The 16,173-nt window shown below is 40.1% G+C and overlaps 1 non-coding gene across 1 annotated transcript; it reads left to right on the top strand.

The window, feature by feature from the left end:
• The first annotated feature begins 3,087 nt into the window (after positions 1 to 3,087).
• On the top strand, positions 3,088 to 3,189 carry LOC122496608. The gene has a single exon (XR_006300876.1). It is a non-coding gene; the product is annotated as a U6 spliceosomal RNA (small nuclear RNA).
• Positions 3,190 to 16,173: the final 12,984 nt, after the last annotated feature.

Consider the following 16,173-nt stretch of genomic DNA (forward strand, 5'->3'; position numbering starts at 1 on the left):
AGGAAAGATGATCTACCCAAGATTATAAAATTACAATTGAAATTGCAGTGGAGGGTCGGGACATCTCTCTTAGGCCTCCAGATACACAGACTATGATTCTTCTGTGTATGTTTTTGGTTTAGCTCAGGAAGAAAGAAGAAACAGAGAGAGGTCATGTGCTACCAGGCCTATTCAGTGGACCACAGCTGAAGGAATGGCTTTGAATCATAGACAATGCCAGACTCAGAGCAGGCATTTGATGACTTTAGGGTCTCCTGGGTGGCTCAGTCAGTTAAGCATCCAACTCTTGATCTTCATGATCTGACCTGAGTTCGTGGGATCAAGCCCTATATCAGGCTCTGCATGGAGACGTTGGAGGCTGCTTGGGGATTCTCTCTCGACTTCTCTCTCTGCCCCTCCATCACTCATTCTCTCTCTCTTTCTCTCTCTCTCTCTCTCTCTCTCTCTCTCTCTCTCAAAAAAAAAAAAAAAGCAGGAATTTGATGACTTTAGAATAAGTGATCCAGAGGATCATTAAGAAGGAATGTTCATTATTGCCCAGGTTCATTGACTTGTATGGGTAAAATACATACAAACAGGAGAAAAACAGTTTACCTAATGAAAAAAAAATGACTTAGAGGGGTGCCTGGGTGGCTCTGTTGGTTGGGTGTCCAACTCTTGGTTTTTGTTCAGGTCATGATCTCATGGTTTGTGGGTTCAAGCCCTGCCTTGGGTTCTCCACTGGGCATGGAGCCTGCTTAAGATTCTCTCTCTCTCTCTCTCTCTCTCTCTCTCTCTCTCTCTCTCTCTCACTCTCTTTCTCTCTCTCTCTCTCTCTCTCTCTCTCTATGACCCTCCACCCCTCAAAAAAAAAAAAAAAAAAAAGAAAAGAAAAAATGACCGATTCAGCAAGAAAATCATAAGACTATAGGTATGTTATTCATTTGGAAGGCCACACACGCTTGTATAATTGATTTACAAACTAATTCTCTAGGAAGAATAATATGGTGGTTAATTCTGTCAATGATAATCACCACAGATATAAGAATGCAATAATGAAGAACGTAGGACAAAGAGAGCTACCCCTTGGGCTTTCAAACTCCAGCCCATATCAAAATTACCTAGAAGGCTTGTTACAACATGCATCAATAAATAGGCTCATCCCCAGAGTTTCTGATTCAGTAAATATGGGGTGGGGCCTGAGAATTTGCATTTCTAGTAAGTTCCCAAGTGAAACTGATGCTGCCCTTCCAGCTGGAGAAATGGAGAATCCTGAGTTAGAGATCAGCTTTAGGAAGAGCATTAAAGGTTGTGGAATGGGCAAAGATGGGTGCAAGAGGTACATGACTGAACGTAGTGGGTGTCCAGTGCTGGACACTTTGAAAAGGATGTGGATGAGGTTGTGGAGAACTCTGAAAGCCAGAAAAGAATGGAAGGAAGGAAGGAAGGAAGGAAGGAACAAAGGGAAGAAAGAAAGAAAGAAAGAAAGAAAGAAAGAAAGAAAGAAAGAAAGAAAGAAAGAAAGGCGGGAGGAAGGTAAGATTTTCTAAAGTAAGAGAGAAACATTAAATGTTTTTGATGAGAAGCATCATGTATGTCACAACCTGTGTTTCAGAAAGATAACTAGCAACTATGTGAGGAGTTTGGGTCTCTTTGAAAGCAAAAATTTTGGGCAGAATCTGTGGCTTTTCTGTATAATTTCATGATACACTTAACTGAGAGAGAAATTAAGTGAAAGGATACAAAATAAACAGAAATAATTTTTTAAACTCCAATATTACAATCTAACAATATAATGCTATTGATTTATTCTTTTTTTTTTTTAATTTTTTTTTTTCCAACGTTTATTTATCTTTGAGACAGAGAGAGACAGAGCATGAACGGGGGAGGGGCAGAGAGAGAGGGAGACACAGAATCGGAAACAGGCTCCAGGCTGTGAGCCATCAGCCCAGAGCCCGATGCGGGGCTCGAACTCCCGGACCGCGAGATCATGACCTGGCTGAAGTCGGACGCTCAACCGACTGCGCCACCCAGGCGCCCCATGCTATTGATTTATTCTTAAAATATATTTTTTAATTTAAGTAATATGTATATAATTTTTATTAAAATTTTAGAAAATACAGAAAAGGAGAGGAAAAAAACTCAATCACTCATATTCCCATTACCTCCACACAACCACTAGTAATTTTTTTAATCTTATTTATTTATTTTTAGTAATCTTTTTTTTTAATTTTTTTTTCAACGTTTTTATTTATTTTTGGGACGGAGAGAGACAGAGCATGAACGGGGGAGGGGCAGAGAGAGAGGGAGACACAGAATCGGAAACAGGCTCCAGGCTCTGAGCCATCAGCCCAGAGCCCTACGCGGGGCTCGAACTCACGGACCGCGAGATCATGACCTGGCTGAAGTCGGACGCTTAACCGACTGTGCCACCCAGGCGCCCCTATTTTTAGTAATCTTTATACCTGTGGGTTTCAAACTCACCCAGAGATCAAGAGTCACATCCTCTTCCAACTAAGCCAGCCAGGCACCTCAACCAATAGTAATTTTTTAGTGTATTGTCTCTATTGTCTCTTCATGTTTTTTATAGACAAGAATATTTCACTTGTGACCACACTATAGATAAAAAAATTTTTCCTATCTTATTTTATACAAAATATTTTCCTAAGTTACTATATGCTTTTGCTAAACACAACAATCACCAAATGCAAATGCTACAGCAGTTGTTGTTTGCCTACCTAATCATCCTATTCCAGATTTTCCCTGCTGGCTGAAGCCAATGATTTTTGGTCCATACCTCCTTTATTTGGCTTAAGTAAATCTTCACTAATATAAAGCAGTCAAAGTAGTTCTCTCTTGCCAGTAACTGATTTAATGGCTTTCTTTCAGAAAATGTCAAAGTTTTTTACTTTGACAGTCAAAGTTTTCTGTTACTCTAACAGAAATGAGCAATGTGAATAATGCCCCCAAAGCTATCACATCCTAATGGTTGGGCCTATAAATGTCACCTTATTTGGGAGATGGGTCTTTCCAGATGTGATTAAGTTAAGGGTCTTGCTGGATTAGCTGGGTGGCCCTAACTGCCATCATCAGTGTCATCACAAGAGAGAAGTTTCCACAATACACATACTAAAAATGGAATACTATAGAGAAAACTGCATGGTCCTGCACAAGAATGACACACAAATTCATGAAGAGCTCCACATTTAAAAGAGGGAGAGAGGCAAAAGGAGACTTCACATGGGCACACAAAGGAGGTGATACAAAAATGGAGCAGAGAGGTTTGAAGACTGGACTGAGGTGGCCACATGACAAGAAACACTAGCAGCACCCTGAAGATGAAAGAAGCAAGGAGTGGATTCTCCCTTAGAACATCCAGAGGGAGCACAACCCTATCAACACCTTAATTTCAGCCCAGTGATACTGATTTTAGACTCCAGAACTGTGACAGAAGAAATTTTGATTGTTTTATATCACCAAGTTTGATGTCACATAGGAGCTGTAGACAGCTAATACAGTGACCTAGTCCAAATCCTTCTTGAAACGTTCTGTCCCAGTTCTGGTCAATAAGACATAGTCTATGAAACAGAAGGCTCTTCTTGGAAAGATTTTATTGCTCTTAGAAAAAGAAATGTGGGGGGTGGGAGGTGGGCAGGAGTCTAATTTTTCTGCTGAATGTTGTTGCATCTACCTGTAACATTAAAACCCTGGCAGCCATCTTGTAACTATGAGGCAGGTCAGCCTAGAACAAGCCAATGAGCTAAAGGTGGGAGAGCAGAAAGACTGAAGAAAACTTGGACCTTTGATGACATCATCAAACTGCTTTAATTAACCAGCCCTGGGACTTTCCTATTAGATTTCTTTTTATGCAAGAGGATCTTTTTTAATTTTTTGTTGATGTTTATTTATTTTTGAAAGAGAGACAGAGCATGAGTGGGGGAGGGGCAGAGAGAAGGAGGCACAGAATTGGAAGCAGGCTCCAGGCTCCAGGCTCTGAGATGTCATCAGAGAGTCCGATGAGGGGGCTCAAACTCACCAATAGTGAGATCATGACCTGAGCTGTAGTCAGATGCTCAACCGACTGAACCACCCAGGCGCCCCACGAGATGATCTTCTAACGTGAGATTAATGAGATTTTCAGGCTACCTTTAGTTAGGTTTTTCCTTACTTTCAGCTGAAAGCAACATACCAGATAGATTACACCATAATTATGGTGGGCCTGCAAACAACTGCCTGACTTTGTAAATAAAGTTTTATTGAATCACAGTCTAATCCATAGACCACTGTTGTCTTTTGCACTACAATAATAAAGTTGAGTAGTTGTGATGGAGCTCAAATGGCCCACAAGCCTAAAATTACACTACCAGGCCCTGTCACAAAAAGTTTGCAAACTTTTGCTATTCTGCAACACATCCATTCCTTTATTGTTACATATTGTTTTTCTAGTTTCTCTGAAAATTGTCTTCTCTATATAAATTTTTAAAACCTATCACTTGACCATACACCCAAGTGCTATACAAAGAAAAAAGGGTCCAATAAGAAAATAATTAACACACTCATGGAAACAATTTACAATCAGCTCCCACCTCAGCTGTGATCTTACCAGAGTCTGCCAAAGGTTGTGATCAACACATGGGACTGCATTTTTCCACATATAAATAAGTACTAGGGAGTACAACAACAAATTCAAAACTGCAGCCTAATCCTGAGGAAAAAACAAGGAAAAAAAGCTTTTCTTTTCCTTTTTTTAAGTTTAAATCAGCCAAACTAAACTTCCTCCAAGGCTGAATGCTGTTGGTGGGATGTACATCACAGTGAATGTTATTACAGCTGAGAGAGAAGGGCCTGAGCAGTCTCCAGCCAGCCTGAAGCACCCCACTTTATGGTCGCATCCTGTGCGGGGAGAAAGCTACTATTCAGTGTCTAAGGCTGGACTCAAAGCTTATCATGTAAATAGAGCCAATTGTATATTTAATTGATGTTTTGACTCCATGCCACATTCTCTCCCTCTCTCTTAAAGAAGAAGAAAAAAAAAATCACTTCTTTTTAGCAAGTTCCCCACATGGCACTGCACTCTGAAGTCACCTTCCTTAAATGATCTGGGAGGCAGGCAATCCTGCAGTTAAAATTGTAGCTGCACACAAGCAGGTGGCAGGAGGGAGTCACTGACTAAATAACCTTTTGAACTTTGTGGGAAAGTCAAGCTGTAGCTGCCCCAGCCAAACATTTCTACTTACTTCCCTGGAAGCTGATCAGGAGGCTCTCTTTGGGTGCAGAAAGAGCAAGATGTTCACATCTCTTAAGTTTTTCCGGGGGCTTGCAGGATGCCCTCTGGGGCAAAACACAAATAAACTGGCAAGGTGCGTAATCTGAATAATCTTTGAGGATGAGCCAAGCCTTGTCCTTTTGTCAGGACGAATCATCTAGAACGAGTCTGGCATCCTGGAGAGAGTCCAGAATAAACAGTCCCTGAAGGCAATGCTCTATAAATGCCCAGGATCTGGCTGTGCTTTAACATACCCACACACCTCTCACTCACTCACTCACTCACTCACACAATGCAATGTTCAGCAAAAACACCACCAAGAAACCCTCAGGAAAACAACCAGAAAACCATTGGCTGCAGTGTGCCAGACTCAGAGAATGGACAATCAGAGGCAGAAAGTTTCAAGTCCATGAATATTCAACAAGAATCAATGAAAATGCTTTTGGAAAGCTCCGGACTGGCACTCCCAGCCTATTCCATAGCTACCTTCTTTCCAAAACATCTGATAGGGAAGCTTTCTACTTCCTTTCCCAAAGAATGCTGGACATGTGCTTCATTTTCCACATCAACTGTGCAAAAACAATGACCCTCCCATTTCTTAACTGAGATAGACATTAAAATCTGTGACTGAGAAAGCACTCATTCTATTGAAGGTTTTTAGCTCTTGTATTATTTAAAGTAATAACGATAGTTAATACATAACTAAAGTAAATCAATTTTTTATTTAAGAAGTTAGAATAAGAACACCTAAGACTTGAGCATTGTTCCTTTTATAACTTCAAAAGGTTTGATACATGTTGTCTGCTATCTCACATGAATTTCAGTATAGAACCCTACAAAGTGAGTGGGGATAGGGCTTATTTACTTGATAGAAACTGAGGTTCAGAGTGAGTAAACAACTTATAATGGTTGCACTGTTTTCTTTTCACCAGGTTTATGGTTATGGTCTATGTTTCTAAATAAACACAAAAACTTAGAAAATTTTAGAAAATTGTTTTCATAATTAAAAAACAAAACAGAAAAGAACAAACTTCAACCAAACAAGGAAAAGAGCCTGTTTGGCAGGAAAGTGCAGGTTTTAATGTCAGGCGCATATACATAATTAGCTGGTGCTTCAGAAAAGCTACCTGGGTCTCTCAGCCTCATTTTCTCCTCTGTAAAATTGGCATAATAATATCTACCATGCAGGATTGTTGTGACAATTAGAGATAAAATATTCAAAGCCCCTGGAATATGGTGGAGCCATAACAAATGGTAATTATTCACATTTTAAGTATTTTCTTTCAAGAGTGGCATTAAGGCTTCAGTACTTGGATTTTAGATGTAATTAAAAATATATTTTATACAATGTTCTACCACATTTATAGACATGTACTCTTTATGCACAAACTCTGTATAGACATGCACTACCTAATAGAAAGTGCTTATTCCATCTTCCACCTAAACAATCCCTATTTTCAGACATATATGTAGTTTCCCATCTCCACTTCTAAAAATAACACTGTGATGAAAATCTTCACACTAAAGCTTCATCTGTATTGAATTCTCAAGATCAATTTCCAGAAGTAAAATTACTAAGTCAAAGGCTGATGATGCTTGTGTTCTAACTGCTTTCCAAAAGGATGATAGCAAAGCTCACAAGCAAAAAGCAGTTGAGAAAAGGTCTGCGCCACCTCACTCTTACTAGTCTGTCTCCATCACTCCGGAAGTCTGTGACAATGTGATCACAAAGAAAACAACTTTCTGGTTTGATTTGTATTTCCTTGGTTACTAGTGAGGCTGAATTTTTCCAAATATTTTTATTTGCAAATCAATTATTCTTTTCTTCTCCCATTTTTGAAGTTTTAATGTGTTTCCTCCAGATTTCTATGAGTTCCCTACTTATATGAAAAATGCTAACCTTGCTGAGTGGCCCTGCTGCCTCAACCAAATGGGCAGGGACCAACAAGGCATGACTGTAAGAGATGGACAATATTACAGGTCAATGATAAACCAACTGGCTTCTCAGTAGAACTGGATCCCATGATGTCTTCAACTCTCTGAAGCTGTACAGCATCCAAGAAGTAAGCAAAACAGGAAGACAATCAAGTCACTAACATTTTTTGAATGCTAAATGTGACTCTTCATTCTTTTATTCAACAAATAATTTATTGAGCAACTACTTTAAGTCAGGCTTTGCTCTAAATGCCAGGGATACTACAACAAAGAAAAGAGACAGGGTCTCCACTTTCATGGAGCTTATTTTTTTAATGCTTCCTGAATGTCAAGTGGGTTTCCAGAGGCCTTCTCATCCAGGGCCTCAAGAACTCCATGTGGTAAATATTATTATTTCTGTTCTTTACATATGAACACTGAATCTCAAGTTGGTGTACTTGACAAGCAGTGGACAGCAAGGAGTTCAGTGTTAGAGTAAGGATGTGAACCCAGGCACACAGGATCCAAAGCCCATGTGTTTTCATGTTCCTAATAAATAAGATAAAACCTCAAGTACAGGCAGTCCTTGCACTGTAGCACAACATTGTAAAAATGATGTGCAGGCTGAAACTGCAAAATGATTTTAATAATCACTGGGGAAATTACAATTGGTCCATGACCTTTAGAAATTTTTGTTAAAATATTAAAAACACTCTCACTGTCAGTTATAAATGTATAGGGAAATGAAGAAAAGCTGATTAGAAATATTGAGAATTGAAGTGTTTTATTTCTTTGTAAAAACTTACCTAGAATAATTAGAGCAGTACCTGCCTTCTTTCATATAATTTATAATACAGAGCAAGTATCTTTTCCATGCCTTGGTAAATTGTTAGTGTCCTTACTAAATTTGGATCAGCTTCACCATTTTATCCTTTGCACTTTCCAGGCAGTGAGATATGTAAGTGTCTTTAGTGTGATATATATATATGTGTGTGTGTGTGTGTGTGTGTGTGTGTGTGTATATGTATATATATATGTATACATATATATACATACACATATTTTTGAGGGAGGGGGGCTGGCATCATTTCCCCTGGGACATCTTCATCTTTTTGTAATTCCCTTGTTTACGGTGATAAGTTCATCGTCACTAAGTTCCTTTTGTTGCTTATCTTGAATCTCTAAAATGGCTCCAGTGTCAACCTTCCTAGGCTCAGGTGTATTTCCTAAACTCCATTTACATTCAATTTGAATTTTACTTTCTATGTTATTATTTTTTGTTTCTTTTTCCTCTTCCGTTTTTGTTGGACAATTCATTCCACTGATAATCCTGTAAATTGTCACATGAGTTATAACTGAAGACAAAGAGGCAACACAACTACACACTTTGCTGTCTGTGGGTAAACTGAATAACAGATGCCCAGTGACCAATTGTCAACTGAGTTCTGAAAGAAGTAACATGACTGGTAAATAACTAATCATGATGCACATATTTCAGAAATGATTTGTGTACTGACAGCAGCAAAGTTCATCCTCTATGCCAGTAGTCACAGTTCATTCGCCATAATAACTGAAATTTTAACTGTGTTGTTGGAGGGGACTGCTTTCCTTTAACTAAACTAAGGAAACCATAGTGACTGAAATTCACACATATTAGAATTCTGCAGAATGAGGATTACCTGAATTATTTTTGGGCTCCTTGGAACTTGGTCTTGCATAAATGTAACAGTGAAATGATAGTACATTTTAAAGTGGTAAACACTGATTTTTATCTTGCCAGGTTGTCCCCCCACCCACCACCACCTTGTGTAAAATAGCAGGGTGTGGCCACAGAGATCACTATTGTTTAATCATTCAGTCGAAAATCCAGCCCACATATCGTCTCTCCTCACTCCAATGGACCTGCTTTTTAAAGATCATTCTATCTAGTTCACAAAGCAGTAGTGAAGATATTTCCTGTCTTCATGAAAAACACTTCCATCCTCTCTCTGCCCCAGGGAGGAAATGGAAAGAGAATGCTTATCCATCACAACAGGATGTAGAGTTGTATACCTGGGTCCACCCCATGTCTCAGATTTAATGTGTAATCATAACCCAGGCACAGATCTAAGCAATATGCCATGTGTGCAGACCCCAAGAGAAATCAGAACAAGCCTGAAGGAAGTAAGGCAGAGCAACCAGCCTCCAAAGATACTGAATATTCTCTGCCACAACATTCCATTTCCTTTGTGGCCTGGTTTTCATGGAACTCTATATATGTCAGTGTGGGACAAGGGGAGAAGGGGTGTTGAGAGGTAGAGGTGTCTGCATTTGTCTCATCCTGGTGCAGATGTAACTGTTAAAGTGAGAAGAGGGACACCAGAAGGTAGAGGTGTATGAAAAGGGAAAGGTTAGGGCTGCCAGGATCACAGTTCATCCTAAGATCATCGCGGTTGGGCAAAAGTGTATAGTAAGTGAAAATTACCTTAGCTGAGGTTTCCCAAAGGCTAATGATGAATACAGGTAGTTAATTTGGGTGGTGATGCCAGGAAGATGGAAGATCAGGAGGGTATGGAAGTGAACCATGGAAAGCAAGGAAGCAATACGAATATGCCAAAAAGCAGGTTGCTAATGTGAACAGTCAGGGTTCAGTTGTCCTGGGGATCTCTGCAGGTTGATGTAGAAAATGCCTTAGCATTGTCTCACTCAAGGAATAAGAAAGATGTTGAGGACTGTTCAACCTCCTGGTTGCAGGCTACTTGCTATCTTTTAACTTCTCAGCACATACAGTTTGTCCTGCATGCAGTAGAGCATACCCCCAGAGGCCAGAGGGAGCCTGGAAGGAGAGTCACAAATTCTTACAGTATAAAAGCATCTGGAGTTTACAAAATGGTGAAGGTGAGTACCAATGGATATGGGTAAGGAATCAACAGTGTCTGCTATTGGGTTAAGTTATTGTCTAGATGCTATTCTAAGCACTTTGCATGTATTAACTCAGTCATACATGTAAGCCTACAACAAGCCGACAAGGGAGGTACTATTATCATCTTTGTACAAAATAGGCACAAAGAGGTTAAGTAACCTGCCCAAGCCCACAGGCTAGCAAGTGGCAGAGGAAATATTATAAACCATGTGGTAAAGGCTCCATGTAACCTCTAGGCGCCACTGCGAACACCCACTGAGATGCATGCTTGATCTTCTCTACTTCCTTTGTTTTTCTACAAACTCTCTTAGATGTTTGAGACTTATTGTATGGCTATAGAGTAGCTTCATTTTTAAATAGGATAACTGAAGAACATTTAGGGGAGCAAGGTGCTTTACATGAGAAGGGTCACCAACATGATTATTTACCAGCCAACTCTGGACAGGATACCTGAGCTTCCGTGTAAGAGAGAAACAGTATTCTCTTATTGAAGACACTGTATTTGGGAATCTTGTCATTACAATGACCCAACCTATATCCTAATTAATACGCAGGATAATGTTGGAGCTTTAGTTACTGCTTCCAGACACTAAACACAAAAGAAGATATGTGGAACAAGTCCTGCCACAACACTAAGACCTTATATAGGAGGTGCTGCGTTAGCATCTGTAGACTTGCCTTCCCACCCAAGTTGTGCATGTATCTTCTCTTGCTTTGACTAAAAGAAGGGCTCAGCCCCTTCTAGAATTTCCTTTCCTTGTACAGGGAGCTGGAACAAGAGACAACATGACTGCATCCTCTTTGGCTCCTCCACAAGTCACTGCTTGATTCTGGGTCTGCCTCACCAAACCAGTCCTGAGGTCTCAGTGCTCAGAGCTGTCAGCACACCTCCCACTCCCTGTTTGTGTTGGCTTGTGTCACTGTGCCACGCTGGAGGTGTCGGCTAGAGCTGTTTACTCTTAATTTAAAAACACCTTGAGGTGTTCTTAAAATTCTGCTTTGCACAGCAAGATGGACAGGAATGGCAATGAGGCAAGAAAATAATGGAGATAAAATAGAATATAACAAAATTGTGTTGAAATCACACGGAATGCCATAAAGGAACTTTTGAAAAAGTGATATTCTATTTAAACCCAATCACATACATACATGAATATGTATACATACACATATACACACACATATGCATTCGTACACACATATATAATTTCAGGATATCTTATCATTTTTATGGAGCTCAGCCATCCACACTGCACACCATGTCATAGGCTAAATGCAACTCTGAAGCATAGTCTTCTAGATTAAAAACAACAACAACAACAACTAAAAAATAGACTTCAAGAACTAGTTTAATGTGCTTGAAAAATAATAGCATTTAAAATCAGATTCCTGTTGCAAAAGCCACCACCTAAGCTTCCTGCTGACTTTTGTAAGGTCAAGACCACCTAAATGTGAGATGTAGGTAGAATCAGACTACACAAAGTGAAGGGCTAAAAATCTGCTGATGGAAAATCACCAACTGCCCAAGTTAGAAAATCATTTGTCCATTCTCCAGGAAATAGGCTCAAAGAGAAGATCACGAAACTAGCCAGCAGCAGAATCAGGGCCCAGATCTCCTCTCTTCAACATTTCACCACACCTTCTTGCCTCCCTATTCTACTACTCTTATGTTATGACAGCACACTGTAGCACCACCTCAGAGGGAAACTCCTGAGTCATAATCCCTCTCTCTCTACCATCATCTTATTTCCTAGCCATTCTGCTCGGCCACTTGCCTTACCCAACCCTGACCCAGGGCCTAGCCACCTGTCTTCCTTGCAGGCTGGGATCAGTAAGAAAAGGAAGTTAAAAGGGAAGTCAGAGGAGTGGGGCATGCTCTTCTTTGCAAGTTGGGAAGCTGAAGTAACATGACAGGAGAGGTCCAGCACTGCTTCCCTTCCACAGCCCAAGGGCAACATCCAGGCATCTACCTCTATGCCACCCTCCCACATGCTGACACACAGTCTCTTTGTCTTGGATTGAAGTTTTCAGCACTGAAACCCACCATCTCTGACTTCTTTCTTACAGCCACCTGAAGGGAGGCTGGTGACCAAGCAGAATGCTTTCTAGGTTTTGCTGTAGAACCAAGGCACTGACATTTTCCAGCCCCTAAGTAGGCACAAACTGTCTTATCAGAGTGACCCACACAATGCCAATATTATGGAACATGAGTTCTTTCTACCTGGAAGAGAAGAGCCTTGCTCCTGATGGGCCAGAAAGGGAGGGGAATAGGAGAGTAAACAGCCCATAGTACATATTCATATCACTAATGTCATCTATTCCAACCCTCATTCCAGCAGCATTTCTCAACGTAACATTTAATCATTGCTTTAAATGATTATTTAAAAATTATTATAATTTCACAAAACATTTAGGGAAATATGATCATGATCAGCTTTTTCAGCTGTGGTTCTAGCCTACAACTTTAAAATATAATCACATGGAAGTAAGCCCTAAAAAGACAAGAAACAGAGGAAACTAACATATTGCACATTAGCACTGGTCTTTGTCTTTTTGTTGTTGTTGTTGTTGTTGCTGCTGCTTATTTATGTTGGAAGAGAGAAAGTGTGAGTAGGAGAGGGGCAGATAGAGAATCCTCAGCAGGCTCCACACTGTCAGCACAGAGCCCAACATGGGGCCTGAACCAGCGAACCATGAGACCATGACCTGAGCCGAAATCAACAGTCAGATATCCCACGGACTGATCCACCCAGGTGTCCCAGGTCTTTGTCTACTTTTGATTAATCTAAGTATGTTCTCAAAGCACTTCTTAGGGGGGAATCAAAGACGTGTAATATTTACAGTACCACACCCTTAAATCCTCTGATTCTCAGCTAGGGGTCATTAGACTGATATTATTCAACTCAGGCATACTTGGAAAATTAAGCCAGAGGACTAACAAATATGAAAGATATAGAATGGATACTACATCTGTGCAAGTCTGAATTTTATTCAATGACTATAAAAAGGGGAAGATTAAAGGAATAAAGTATATTTGGTGGTTATTATGTGCCAGGCACTGTACTGAGTACTTTATATGTAACTGATTTGAGCATCATAACAAACCCATGTTTTAGGTACTATTATTAATCCAATTTTACAAACTGGGATGTCCAGCCTGATTTGATAACTGACTTGAGGCCACTGAGGTACTTAAATGGCACAGTCAGGAAGTGACCCAAGAAAGTCTGACTTCAGATTGTATGCTCTCAACCAGTATGCTATACTGTCTCTCAATGCTTAGAATACAAGCATCATTCTTAAAATGTAGCATTTTAGAGATGTGTTCATTTATATACATTTAGTGATCGTGTGTCTGTGCCAAGCAATTCACACTAGTTGCTGAGGAACAACAGTAGTTGAAAATGCCCAGGTTCATGCCCTTCGGAGTTTATATTCTAATTGTATAGAATTAGGATTGCATAGAAGAAAAAAATAATTGTATAAATAAATAAAATTAATGTAAGTTGTAATAAGTGCTATGAGAAAAACTAAAACCCTAAGATATTAAATGAAGGAGAGGGCTTTCTTCACCTAACTTCTCCATGGAAAACTTGGCCAGGGATTGTATGCAGGTAGCTTATTTTGGGAAGTGACCCCAGGGAACATAAGCGGAAAGAAGGAAAGGGAAAAGGAAAGGGAAAAGGAAAGGGAAAGAAGGAGAGAAGAAAAGCTGAAACTAGGGTAGAGTCTCAAGTTGGTCACTGCTGTGGTTCAATGATCCTATACGGACATTGAGGAATTGTGTAGAATGCTCCTCAAAACTGTCCACCTAAGGGGCAGAAGAGAGAAGCACTGGCCCATCAGTTTCTATTGGTTTTGGGTTTTCAACTTCCTCCCATTCCCAGGCTAAGCTGCAAAGCTCCTAGTGCAGCATCAGAAAAACCCTGGAGTCTCTGAAATCCTGGAGCAGAAACTGAAAGAAGCCAAGTGCAGCTGAAGCTGTCAGGTGACAGCTGAACAGGTCTATTTCTGTCACAATGGCTAGAATTTGAGAGGGTTTGAGAGGGTTTGAGGCAGGCAAGAGATGATCTGCTTAGGTGGGTGGGTTGGAATAGGACTCTCTGGAAGAGTCTTCAAGGCTGAGATCTAAGGAACGGAAGGAACTAAGAATAGCAAGAGCTGGGAGGAGAGCATTTCTAGGTACAGGAAACAGCATGCTAAATGGCCCTGAGAAAGAGCTTGCATCTTTCAGGAACTAAAAAATCAGGGTACCTATGGTGAATAAGGGGGCAACGCAGCCCAAGATGTTATAGTAAGAAGGGCAGAGGCCAGGTCATGCAGAATCCTGGAGAGCATGGTATAGATTTTATTCTAAGTGAATATGAACTCATTTAACGAATGCTACTAATCTCCAAGAACTACAGGTATGAAGCTGAGAAGTCATTCTACTTTGGGAAGTACAAACTGGTTGACAGTACCACTGAGCAAAGCTCCATACTGGGGCCAAAACTAAAGACTTTCTTCCAAGTTGCAGGGGTGATGATTTGTCTTGGGCTGCACAGCCAGGCTCAACAGGCAAGATCCAGTCTTCAACACATTGTCCATGAGAACAACTTAGAACCAAAGGTAGGATGGGACCAGGAGCAGGACTGGATGAACACTGTTTGGGAAACTCCTATGCATCAGGGTGCCTTAATTTCCTTTGTCTGGTGTTAGCATTGATCATCATTTTAGGGGGAAAAAAACTCACGTCTCCAAAACCTGGGGGAACAAGAATTCTGAATGGAACTCTTGTCCTGGCTGCTCCTGACTCTCCCCTTGAGGTGCCTTTTCATCCTCTCCAGAGAAGTCTTTCTTTCTGATTCCTGCTGCAACTGCTGTGCTGGGCCCAAAGGGAGGCATTAACATTTTAATCCAAGCTTCAACAAAATCCCTTTCCCTTGAGATATTTGTTGAACAGGAATAGCTTGTCTATGTTTATTTAAACATATTTGCCACATGATTAATGAGCAACATGAAATGCTTACACCTGGGAATCATTAGACATGTAATTTCCATTTCCCTTGCCTGTCTGACCTTTCCTTAGCTTACAGGTACAGTACTATACATCCTGTCTCTGTACTACCTTTTATGGTTGTGTTACTCAGAGTAGGCTAGATGCTTAACAAGAGTAAAATGCCAGTGGCTTAATGCAACAAGTTTATTCTCATTTCTGTCACAGTCTCATGCAAGATTGCAGTGAAGTTCCACACAGTCACTTAGGGATCCAGACTCATTCCTTTTTAGAGTTGCGCCTTCCTCTGAGCCTTTGGACTCATCTCCATTTTCAAAGCAGAGAAGCAAAAAGAGCTCGTGGAAATAGTGCCTGGTCTTCAGGGAGGCACATTCACTCTGATGAGAACTAGTCTAATCTCCCAGCCCTGTCTTTTGCCCTGATATACAGGATTAAGAAGTGCCATGAATGGGAAATCCAAGGAGAGGAGACCTTGGATACCACTGGCCACCAGCAGCCTCACCACATTGATAAAGGATAACAAAGCACCTTTCTAATCCTCCATGACAAATATGGAATCTGTAAATGTGTTTTATCATGTAATAAAGGGCAGGGACAAAGAAATATGTGTGGCTTCCTAAAAAGCATATACTAACAATACAGACTACTCAAGTACATTTAGGTCTTTTTCTCTCCATGACTCTACAGTTCTGAAACTTCTGAGCCTGGCATTTTTTTTTTATTAACCTTCCTTTTTAATTGTGGTAAAATATACATAACATAAAATTTACTATCTTATCCATTAATTGTACATCTCAGAAAGTGTTAAGTACATTTACATTGTCATGTTACTAATCTAAAAAGCTCTGTACATAACTTCAGAGTAATAATATTCAAGAAAACTAGTAAGATCTATGTTTACAATTACCCACATAAAGACTTGAAACAGTTTTTAAAAGTTCTATGACAGTACTGTTATTTTGGTTTAATGTCAATTTATGGTATACTGTTCATAATCGAAGAATATTACTTATTCTTTTGTTTTTTAATTGTGATAAAATATATGACTCTAGAACTAGCCTCAGGTGAGGCCAAAGGATGTACATAAAGTGGAGAGGATGCAGAGAGCTCCATAAT

This window comes from Prionailurus bengalensis, chromosome A1, assembly GCF_016509475.1.
Source record: "Prionailurus bengalensis isolate Pbe53 chromosome A1, Fcat_Pben_1.1_paternal_pri, whole genome shotgun sequence".
NCBI lineage: Eukaryota > Metazoa > Chordata > Mammalia > Carnivora > Felidae > Prionailurus > Prionailurus bengalensis.